Genomic DNA, 12,173 nt, shown 5'->3' with positions numbered 1-12,173 from the left:
TGCGCATGGCTTTCCGAAATTACGTCATGCGGAAGCCAAGTCTTTATGGACTTTGTTTAGCCTTTTTTATGGATAAAAGGATAATACAAAAAAGTCATGGGGACTTGTTTCCCCTGTGATCCTAATGATGAATGAAACACATCATGTCACTTCATCTTTCAATAAAGGTCTCTCTCTCTCTCTCTCTCTCTCTCTAGGTGGTGGATGCTTTTGAGACGCAGAGTCACACTGCAGTTGGCTGCATAGTACCACGAGTTCTCACACTCATTCATTTCAAGGCTGCTCATACTGTATGTAGTGATATATTTGTACCAGCAGAGCGCAGGAAAGTAATGGCAATCACAGCACTCACAGTGTATGTCAGCGCACAGACAGAAGAGGTTTACTGGTGGTATAATATTGTTGCTTGAATATGATCATTTTGTAAAAGTATATCAATACTCTATTTTAGAAGTAGTTCACTATTGAATATTTAGGCTACTTGAGTAAAAGTATATTGCCATCAAAATGTAGCCTACCAAAAGTAATGTATAAGTAGCCTATATATATATGCCAAAGTATAGGTCTGAAGTGGATTTGTAATAATAATCCAAATCTACAAAGTAACTAGACCTAATTATAGTGCAGTTCAATATTTTCCTTTGAAATGTCGTGGAGTAGAAGTAGATAAAATTTATGATTTTTTAATGTAGCCTATCCAGTAAAGTAAACTCAAATTTGTGAGTATACAAGGCCTATACTTGCAAATGTAGCCTACTTACTTTAGTTTCCACCAAGAGAAGGAATTACCAGCAATTAGGCCTATGCCAAAATAGAATTGGAGATTCAAAATTTGATGTGATTAAATTGACTATATGAAGTTATTTAAGATATTTCGGTATACCATAGGCTCAAATTGCATGGCATATTCTGGATGAATGTAGGGTTGTAGGCTATCCTATGAGGGGATATTATAATATTAAAATAATCTTGATGACAACTGAAATCGGCAGAGCTAATTTGTGTCAATAACTTGAACTCAATGAAATACATTGAACCCTAGGCCTATATGCAACATTTACTGTAGGGCTGTATGTGTGATTATGAAAGAGAGTACCGGTAATTGAAAAAGGAAAATCTTTAAAAATGTGTCTGTAAAACGCACTGTCTACCATAGTGCATTTGCAAAATAGGTCTACTACAGAGACAATAAATACACATACAGTAACTAGTGACAGTCTGTTACAGACAGTAAGCATAGGCGGCGGGCGCTCATCTTTTTCCTAATGCGCCACTTCATGTTCAAAGACTACACATCCCATGAATCCCCGCGGGTCGCTCTCACAGCCCACAGATCTGATGAAGGCTTTGCATGGGAGCCGAAACGTCTTGCAGGAAGTTTTAGCACAGTTATGTTTGCTAAGGTTTAATGGCTTTAATCATTGTTTCAACTAAACAGTGTGCCTGCAGGCTCGGAATCTTTTTAAGTTCGCCTCTATATCTCGTATGCTTCTTGCTGAGTGCTGACACTGACACACTGCGGAGAAGGAAAGGAACTTATACCGTTATGCACCTGTTTCCAGTTGGGGTAATCACTTAAAGGACACATGCAGTCATTGCAGTGCTTCTATTTGTCTATCTTGGAGGCCTACAGAAGCTTAAATAATAGCAGGCAGTGGTTGATTCTCAAAATTGCACTGTAGCCTAAGCCTTGAGTTACATATAGGCTAAATGTAGCCTATAGGCTACTTGTTTACACTTTACACCACAGCACTGTACAGTCCAATGTGTCCATATCAAGGATCCCCAAAATATTGGTCGTGGACCGGCCATCTGGAAATGTTGTGCCATGGTCAGGTCAGGGACCGCAGTAGCCTATTTGTGTTGTTAAAATGCTTAATGTTTTATTCAAACAGTTTCCATTTATCCCCCCCCCCCCCCCCCCCCAAGATTGTTTGAAAATTGCAGATCTACAAGCTCACGACATGTCGTAAAATCTGTAGCAGATCGACTAGGCCTAATTTAGAACTTTATCAATTAAAGTAACAGATGTTTATTTTATTATGGACATCTGGGGGGGGGGGGGGGGGTAAACAGGGCAATAAGCGGTTGGCCTGACAACCTAAAGCAGCCAATCGCTGCGCTCTGTTCGGCCGGGCTATGGGATACAGTACCGCAGCCTAGAGCTACTGATGCTGCTGGCCAGTGCAGGCTGCTGCTGATCGCATCCATCCAGCGTCGCAATAAGCGTCTACTCTGTTTCTCCGCGGATGTGCGTCGGGGCTGCATGGTCCACCACACCCATCATCCGTCCGTCCGTCCGTCTGTCGGTCAGTCCCCGTGTCGTCGGAGGAAACAATTAAGACATCAGACCCTTACTTGCATAACGTTGAAACCTTACACCGTTTGTTTTATTCCCGGATTTACTGCGGAATAAGAAACACGCGATCCCACAAGGAGAAGCAGCGGGGCAACTGTATAGCATCTTCGTGCATCATCTGTATATGCGGACTGAGAGCTGTGCGCTCCATCCATGGCCTGCTTGTCAACCCCAGTGATGCGCACGCAGGTGAACGTGGACGGCATTTGACGGCTGAACGAGAGAGCGAGAGAAAGACGTCTGGGAATCGACGGCATCATCATGAACAGCACAGGTAAGATTCGCATGTATTTAATTGCTGAAATCCTGAGGTTAACATTTGACTCATATAGAGGGTGCAAATGTATGGAACAAAATGGGCCCACATTTTGGTTCCATTTTGCACATTCATGGTTACAAAGTTGTGAATTATGAATTGTAGCCTAACACTATGGGATGTTTGTTTTTCTTGCAGCATATGGGCTTACACATGCAAATTCAAAATTGTCAATATCAGCTTGACAATAATTATTTTTATATGTTAAGACGTGTTTGTCTGTGCCTGTCAAATGTCATAAAACATGCCACTACCATCGCACACACACACACACACACACACACACACACACACACACACACACACACACACACACACACACACACACCTCCATGCTGAGTGTGTCCATTCCGTTATGTTGCAATGCAGTTACTCTGCTCCAGAGTTATATTATAACTGTCATTTCTCCCCTCTACACCAAAATCTCTTCGCTGCCCGAAGATAGCAGATCTACAAGCTCAGACAAGGCAGCGCAGTGCTAGGCGTCGTGAGCTTGTAGATTTGGTGTTTTCAGGTGAACGTTTTGCCTATTGTTGAGACGAGCCCAAAAACGGCGGATGATAGCTCTGTGATGATAGCTCTGTGATGATGATGCGATGGTCCATACGTAGCCTTCTGTCACAGTGCTGTGTCACCATGACGACCATGATGACACAACAACAGTCTTGATGATAGCGGATGCCTGCTGTAGGACCCTGTGTCATGTACGAGGGGGAGAAATTATATTTCTGTCGTACGTATGTACGTACGTACGTCACATCATTTCGTCAGCATTGTTTTTTGTTTGACTCGGGGACCTGTAGTTCTGGCTGAAGGTGACAGTCTCTCTTGGGCCTGCTGCTCTATAGCTCATTGCCACACTGTAGAAATCCTCATTCATTTAATAGCCTAAACCAGTGGTTCTCAACCAGCGTTCCGGTCCCTGAACGGGTTCAAGGTGGTCCCCAAGATTAACGACCTGTGCCCCCTCAGGGCACAGGTCAGGGCAGGTCAGGTTGTGGCCTCCTGGTGGCGCTATAATAGGCCAATGTGACAAAGGGTGACATTTCTTCTGATGCCTTGGATGGCAATTGGATGATTTGAGGCATTTTGTTTTTGCAAAAATCCACCTGTTGGTGGCACTGTCTATAACAGGCCAATGTGAAAAGGGAGGGGGGGGGGGTATATTCCTCAGCCTAGTAGGAAAGTCTGTGAAAGATTTCACGCAAATTGCACACTCAGTTCATGATTTGAGGAATGATTTCGTTCAAAATGGGCCAATCCTGCAAATTTTAAAGCCAATGTGATAGCCAATTAGGATGGAATCTGAAATATCGGACAGATCCGTCTTAAACACATGACTATAGAGATGGTGTGTATAACGATTTGTGGGATCTGTGTCTCCCCATGCCTGCTTCGGCCTGGTGGAGACAATGATGAAGAATTGGTAACCAAATGGACCCTTATAGATCTTTAACTCTTGAGAACGTAAGAGTAACTCAAGAAATGCAGACATTTAAATTATTGTTAAACATCTGCATTATTTAATTTCACAATTGGAGAATGTAGAAGAATTGTCATAGTTCAACGTTTGCCTGTTATCTCTCCTATGGTACCACATCAAGCATGGAATTGTGGACCAAAACGATAACAAAATATTCTACGTTTTGGGTCTGAGACGCTATAGATCTCATCAAATGGTGGTCCCGTGGCTCAAACGCCGAATAAATAATGGACCTTGATATGAAAAAGGATTGAAAACCACTGGCCCAAACCATCCCGGTCGTGGGAATTCACATCATCATGACATTGAGTCTGGCCCCAAGTGCTGGGTGGACCAAACCAAAAAGCGGAAGAACCAATCAGCGTCTGCCGCTCGGGACTTTTACTGTGCGCAAGTTAGCATGGAGCCCATGCAGCATGAGTCAATGATCCACACGCTGTTTGAACTATACTAATGACGAGATAGGGTGGTGTCTGTGGGTGTGTGCGTGTGTCACACGCATGTGTGTGCGTGCAGTGTGTGTGTGTGTACTGTGTACTTGCAGACAGTACAGACAGAATCGTCTCCCGGCCATAACACAGTACAGTAGCTGTGCAGTGCCAGAATAGCCTTAAGGTTAAAGGACAATGGTGACATGGCACGTGTGTTGTCGGTACATCACGTTTGTCTCCCGCTCGGTCTGTGGTGTTTTGATGAAATGTGAAAACCTGCTGATGGAATGTTGGCAGGGTGCCAACGCACGCTCTCTAGCACTGTCACAGGTCTGGAAAGTTCTTTTCAAATGTGTGTGTGTGTGTGTGTGTGTGTGTGTGTGTGTGTGTGTGTGTGTGCCTGCGCCTGCGAGCGTGCGTGTTTGCCTGCGTGCGTGTGTGCGCGTGCGTGTGTGATGACAGCTGCTCACCACATGCACGCTTGGCCAGGATGTTCCTGTGTGACTATGACAAGCATGGTCAGGTGTGTGTGTGTGTGTGTGTGTGTGTGTGTGTGTGCACGCGCATGCTTGCAAAGCGTGGTATTGCAATAAAATGTCCCTCTCTAAGAATGCTTGTGATGCATTTGTTGTTGTTGGGGACACTATCTGGATCTGGTGTCCATGTCTATTATTATGTTTACTGTGTTTTATAATTCTCAATATCTGCTGTAACATAAATCGCCCAGTTTGGGACACATGAAGACACATGACGTTGACCTTTGTGGTCCCCACGTTTAGTACAAATTAGGGACAGTGTTCCTGGTCCTCACAAAAAAAGGATTAGCATTTGATTAGCGGTGGTTCCCAAACCTTTTAGCTCGAGTCCCAAAAGATCAATTGTATCTACAAGCTTACTCCGCAACGTGTTGCGAGTTATTTTCACTTCTTCTTAAAAGTGAAATCTGTGGAATTTATGGAATTTCTTTAAATTTTTAAAATGTTATTAAATATTAAAATAAGAATCCAATAAAGGGGGATATTTACTTAAACATGGACCCACTGTTTGGAATTCTTTAGAGGTTATGTTTGGTGGTTTGGTTAAGGTTGGAGGGTTAGAGCAGGTGTCCCTCATTTTGTACTTGGTTGCGCACCAGTGCTCCGAAAATAGCCGATGAACTCACAACATGTGAACGTGTCGTGCGATATTTGGTGGTATGGCAATAAAATTCCCCTCTCAAAGTATGCCTTTGGTGCAGGTATGTGTGCGTGTGTGCGTGTGCACATGCATGCATGTGCTTCATATTCCGTGGTATTTCAATAAAAAAATCCCCCGGCTGAGATCAGATGGGGCGGAACATCTGTTTGAGGGTCTCCGTGGCAGCGGTATCTATCTAAACACAACACTTCGACAGAAACATTGAGCCTACGAACCGGCCAACATTCCTCGATCTGACCGAGATCATTTCAATCAAAGTTTCCTCCCTTTATCACTTAAGAGTACTGGCAAGAAGCACCATGGTTTACAGTAGGAGCAAAAGCGGTGTTACGTTAGCAATTTGGTTGGTTGTGGTAAAGGCGGTGACTTGCAAACATGTTCATGTCAAGGATCCCCAAGTTCAGTGGTGGAAAGTAACTTAGTCTATTTGCTTTAAGGAGGCTACTGTACTTAAGTAAAAAAAATCTTTTCCCAATTTCCAATACTTTAACTTCTGCCACTACATCTCAGGCAAATATTGTACTTTTACTCCATTTTAAAACCTTAGTTACTAGTTACTATATATATTTCGGCCATTTGAAAATAGCCAATCTACAAGCAACACAAAGATTTAGTAGGTCTACATTTTCCACCACTGCCCATGTTGATACGCATTTAGCTGTGGACTCCCCATTTGGGCAAATTTTGTGCCAGCGACCCTCATAATTGGTCAACATTTGTAGAAAAACGCCGATCTACAACTATATATTCCTCATTTGCTGGTGCCCCTGGGCCCCCCTCAGGGACCCCTGGGCCTCCCAGTGAAGTATCTCTCATACACATGGGGCTCAGCCCTATCACGTTAGTGGTTCTCCAACGTTTTCATATTTCATATTTCCATTTGAAAATAACCAGAGAGAGATGAATTTTACAGCCTGGCTCTATAGTGTGTGTGTGTGTGTGTGTGTGTGTGTGTGGGGGGGGGTTAATCTCCCAAACCGCTTGACCGAATAGTGCCAAATTCCTTATGTACGTACACTCCCAATAGGTCACCTAAGAGGCCATAAGTCAGCATAATGCTAAATACCTACAATTATAAATGTCACAGAAGTACCATACCTCATACAAAAAACATAATAACAATAACAATGCTAATGATGTATGAACGTAGAAATATTTTCAGAATGGAGCTAAATCGTCGACCAAATTTGGAGTCATATACGATCATACTGTACATAGAATAGATGCAGTATACAGATCACAGATATCACAGACATGAGACTGATGTCAGGCATCAGTCAGCATCAGAAGTGTTGATTTCGTCGACTAAAACTAAGATGAAAAATGTTCGACTACCTTTTTTCCACGGAGGAAAACTAAATGAAAACTATGATGACTAAAACTAAGACTAAATACATTGACAATTTCGTCAACAAATAAAAACTAGACTAAAATGTTAGGAAGGGACTAGTGGACAAGAGATCCAGTATAAGTCATTTTACACTTGGTTGCATGCTGAAAATAGCAGATCTACAAGCTCATTACACGACGGCATCAAGGCCCGTCAAAATACATATTAGTCGACTAAATCAACTGTAGATTTTGTCGACTAAAATCACATGATATTTAGTCGACTAAAACTAGACTAACACTAAAAAATTCCAGGTGACTAAAGACTAAATGAAAACTATTCATGAGACTGTGACTAAAATTTGCTGCAGAAACAACACTGGTCGGCATTAGGCCACATGAAGTCTGAAACCCAAGTTAGAGCCACGCTGTTCCCAAATGGATGCTGAGGTCCACATGATTCAACTGTTAGATAGTGCTGATTTTGACAGCAAATTTTGATTTAGTTTTAGTATAGTCTTTTGAATAAAATTCCATTTAGTTTTTGTCATAATTTAGTCTTCTGAAATGTCTTTAGTCGACTAAAAATATGCGTAGCGATGCTCTTGTGCTCAGCTAGCCTGGACAATAAGATAACCAAATCAATGAGTTAAACCGTGCTCAAATGGAGCATAATTCAGTCATGCAGGCAACTATATCATCGTGATGTGCCACATACGATTAGCAGTAACACATGTAGCCTATACTATCAGTGATGCATTTCCCTTGGATTGACTCGAAACGTCTCCAATCATCTGTCAAGATGTCTGCCGTCGGGATCTGCTGATTTATATCAGCTGCTGAGTATGCCCATGTCTGTGGATCTCAGGGTCTGGCCATCGTTATCATAATTGTCCTCCTCACGGTCAGCTGGAAAGCTTGTATGTCCAAAACCTTTCATGAAATGGGAAAAAAAGCTGTGTTCCAAATGAATCCAATATAGTTTGTATTTAGTCTCAAGCTGTTTTGTTAACACTTTTCATTGGTTTTACTTTCAATGTTTTGGGGAAATATCTAAAATGGCAGACCTACTGTACTCTACATGTGAGTTTGTAGATCTGACGAAGTGCGGCATCCCATTAATACAAAAAAACTAACAAAAGTCGAAAAATGGAGATACAAGGTTTCTGCCTGACAGCAACTATTTGCAGCCAGAATGATGGGTTCTGTTTGGCAGTATTTTGGGATGCATGGACACACGTAGTCGGATATCACATTATCCAAAAGGAAGTTGGATAAAAGTTGGACAAACGGAAGTACATTTTAACCCTGTGAATTCTACTCTATCAAACGTTAGTACATGTATAAAGCACATTTTTAAAAAAAACACAGAGTTGACCAAAGTGCTGTGTACAGTAAGCAGAACAACAATAAAAACATAAATACAAAAAGAACACACAATACAGTTAAACATGAGTACAAAAATCCATCAGGGTTTTAAAAGCCAAGGAATAAAAATGAGTTTTAAGATGTGGGAGCCAGCCTGGCATGTGTCTTCTTATGGTCATAATTATGTGAACATTTCGCAAAGAATAGGTGAACAGTTGGTGTTCGAAGTCCAAAGAAGACTTCCTCGAAAACATCACTGCACCAAATAAATCCTCTTAATGGAAGCTATTTGTTCTGCCCTAAGCTACGTATAATAGTTGTGTCAGTCTGTTTATGCCTAAATATACCAGAACAAAGTGCAAATGCAGTTATCCCTAAAGCTGCCCAAACTAAACTGTTACTTGACTTTATACATTATGAAAAGAGAACCAACTCAATTATTATTATTATTATAAAACTGAATTATAATAGTAATTCAGTTTTATAATTTCAGTTCAATTCCTTCCTCAATTTGGTTGCTAGTTTAGTTTTTTATTTAATGAAAACATGTTTTTGTTTAGTTTTAGACATTTTTTAGACTTAGTTTTAGTTTTTTTTTTTTGGATTATACTGGTACAGCAAATGTCATAACGACGCTTGAAATATCGATTGGACAAAGACTTCTTAGAAGTATTTTTTGTTGTTGTTTGTTTTCAATTCCAGTTTTTGTAATGTCATTAGTCTTCTCAGTTACTGTAGCTACAGTGTAATGACCTTGGTAGTGGCCTCATCATGCATCCTGTTTGCTTCTCAGGGCTGTGTGAGCTGGTGTGGAGCCAGATCACAGCCACTCAGAGGCTGCATGGTGGTGTGTGCCAGGTCACAGCCAGAGTCAAGAGGACAGTGTCTGAGGCAGCAGCCTCTCTTAAGTGTGGAATAAAGAAATGGATCACGTTCTTTGGATTGTATACGGTTTATTATTGCATTGCCGTTTGAACAGTAGTCGATGCATTTGTCTACAGTGATTTTGGAAAGTGGTTCTCAAACGTATTCTTAAATTCCATGCACTCCCTTAATGTGCAAATGGAACCAAACAACGTATTTGTACACACTCAGAGTTGCACGCCTGTAAGAGCCCGTTTGGATCAACCTCAAGGCCGTGCCCCACTTTGAGAAACACATTATTTACAAGGCCGATTTATACATTGCTGCGTGTCGGAAATAGCCGATCTGCAAGAACATAGCGCGTCTCATCCGCGATACATTGTGAGCATTGAGAGGCATTTGGCAGACACTCGTGTCCAGGGCAACTTTCAAAGAGCAGGATCAGCATAAACGGTATGGAACCTATAGTCAGCTAAAAACAGGGTAAGCAGTCAAGGAAATAGAAGTGGCAAGAAAAGCTGTATGTGGGCGGCATTAAGTGAAGCTGGGGGGTGCATGTGGCCCGGGGGCCGCCAGTTGCCCACGTGTGGTCTAGGACAGTGGTTTTCAAACTTTGGCCACTCAGAATAGCCAAATGGCATTGATCACGCCTCCAGGTCTTTAGTTTACTCAAGTTAGGGAATAAGACCTGGTCCTTAAGACACGCAAAATACAGCCCTGAGAGCGCAAAATGAAACCAAATGGACGCTTACGGGTCCATTTGGTTTCATTTCACACCCTCAAGAGTTAAATTGTTCTTAAACATCTGCATTACTTAATATACATGTCTAAATCTACACGATTAGAGAATGTAGATTAAATAATTGTTATTTTGATCAATGCCTGTGTTCTCTCTCTGGTAACGACGTCAATACGGCATGGAATTGTAGACGGAATCCTACAAAAATATTCTTTAGTCTTGGGTCTGAGAGGTAAAATCTCAACAAATGGTGGTCCGTGGCTCAAATGCAGAATAAATAATGTTTGGAGCATTGGCCAGGGTGTCCTAAGGAAGGGAGTCCTGTGGTAGCTGATCTCATTGTTCAGGAAGGGGTGTAGGGATGGGTGTCCTGCAGATACACTATGGGGTCCTGGTCAATTTTTTTATTTGTATGCAGCCAGCGACCCTTCACTACCTCCCTTTCAGATAGTGGCTATCTGAAAAAGTGAACTGCCCACCGTTCTTTGGAAAAACATTCTTCCCAATAAGGCTTAAGGGAGTGGAACCTCATGGCAGGCCACCCGGACTGGCCAATCGGAAGAGTCATTTCCCGGTGGCCTGCTGCCTGTGCTGCTCTGATATGGCCCGCAGCCATGAGCCGTCAAAACACTGGACGAAGAACATGAGTTTTTGATTCAGTTATCAAGTTGTGATTGCATGTACTGTATAAAATTGTGCCTGCGTGCGCGTGCTGTACTGTATGTAGGCCTGTCACCGTCAATTATCGCCTAATTGCAATTATTTGAGATCATGCACAATTATATTTGCATTATCATCATAATCACAGTCTGTTCAGCAGAAAAACATAACCAACATGTAGCACAAAGCAACATAACACAGTGACACGATGCAACACCAAGACAATACATGAGGCGCCCACTATACACAGAGGAGACAAGGTTCTAATCTGTATCTTCATCCAGGTGGCATGGGTATCTTCATCAGTATGGCCTTATTGTTCATGTAGTTTTGGAGATGCATGTTCAAGAGTGCACACGCACTTACACATGCGTGCACACATGCACACACAATTCTTTCATTGACTATGTATGTCTATTGTCTATATAGTGGCTTGGTGACATTGTTGAGGTAGCTACCATGCCCTGCGGCTGTGGGCGTTTCCACAGACAGACCTGTGGCGCAGGGCAAGGTGTTTACTGTTAACAGCAAGTCTTGCGTGTGTGAGTCTTGCTTCCAAAGTCATTCTGCCTCAGGGGCATGTTTGTGTGACACACATACTGTATACAGTAGGCCCCTTTTAGACACTTTGAATGACAATTTAGGGATTTTATCAGACGCTCTTAATCCAGAGCGAAAAAAAGTTTAATCTGTGACACAATTTTATATGTAGTGTGTATCCCTGCTTCTTCTCTTTCTCTGCTATAGGGGTCCTTGGCCAGAAAGAAAGTAATGCAATAAAATAAAACGTTGAAGACCCCTGCATGGGGCGTATACCTAACTCTAATCGTACGGCCTTTGTATTGGTTTCTTATTATTGGATACAACATTGAGGATGGTGCTGTGTGCTGAATGTGAAGGAAAGAGTGAACTGCAGTGTCAGGTCAGCCCACAGCTGTTCTGTTCTACTGGCTGAGATAAATGCTGGTTGATCTGACTGGTGTTAAGCCCCCTCATCAGGCCTCCAATGACACACACACACACACACACACACACACACACACACACACACACACACACACACACACACACACACACACACACACACACACGTGTACACGCGCACACACCCAAGTAATTAGGGCTGAAATGTGGCGTGGGCCCGTGACATTTTCCTAGCCTTGCTTTTTGTTTTACATGGGGGCTTTGATGGAGGCCAGGGACAGCTTGTAGCACATCTCTTGACTTGTCGATTGAACACAGGATTAGTTGGGGTTAGAAGAGGAGATGCAGTCACGGCGAGTTAATCAAATGTCACTGATAGTCTGATATACAGTAAACAAACGTCTGAGATCAGCGAGGGTCAGAGCAGGTCTGTACGCTATTAATATACAGACATGAACGTTGTTTTGTTTCTCAGCCATCACATGTCAATTGGAGCACACATT

The 12,173-nt window shown here is 42.4% G+C and overlaps 1 long non-coding RNA gene across 1 annotated transcript in view; it reads right to left on the bottom strand.

Annotated features, from left to right (window-relative positions):
* LOC308335551 overlaps positions 1-12,173 on the bottom strand; it is a 522,414-nt gene that overhangs the window by 453,002 nt on the left and 57,239 nt on the right. The gene's annotated exons all lie outside the window — the stretch shown is intronic.

The sequence above is a fragment of the Protomyctophum bolini genome (genome assembly GCF_963924005.1).
Source record: "Protomyctophum bolini genome assembly, chromosome: 20".
NCBI classification, from domain to species: domain Eukaryota; kingdom Metazoa; phylum Chordata; class Actinopteri; order Myctophiformes; family Myctophidae; genus Protomyctophum; species Protomyctophum bolini.
The sequence above is the reverse complement of the archived record's forward strand: the minus strand, read 5'-3'. Positions and strand labels throughout refer to the sequence as shown.